The sequence below is a fragment of the Cyprinodon variegatus genome, unplaced genomic scaffold (assembly GCF_000732505.1).
Source record: "Cyprinodon variegatus isolate N-32 unplaced genomic scaffold, C_variegatus-1.0 Scaffold200, whole genome shotgun sequence".
Classification (NCBI taxonomy): domain Eukaryota; kingdom Metazoa; phylum Chordata; class Actinopteri; order Cyprinodontiformes; family Cyprinodontidae; genus Cyprinodon; species Cyprinodon variegatus.
The window spans coordinates 799,996-800,236 of record NW_015150653.1 but is presented as its reverse complement, the minus strand read 5'-3'; positions in this window follow the sequence as shown (position 1 = coordinate 800,236).

Here is a 241-nt window from a genome sequence, read left to right as displayed (position 1 = left end):
AGTAAACAAACACAAAAATATAAATTAGTAGAATTACAAGTCCCAAATAAGGAATGGGTAGAGGTCAACACTTAAATTTTAAATTTTAATTTATAATATACATAATATGCTTAATATCTTCTGAATATCATTAATGTACAAAATAAATAGTTTGGATCCCAACACTGCCCCCTGTGGGACACCATATGTAATATCCAGACACACTGAACATGTCACCCAATTTAACAAACTGTTGTTGATT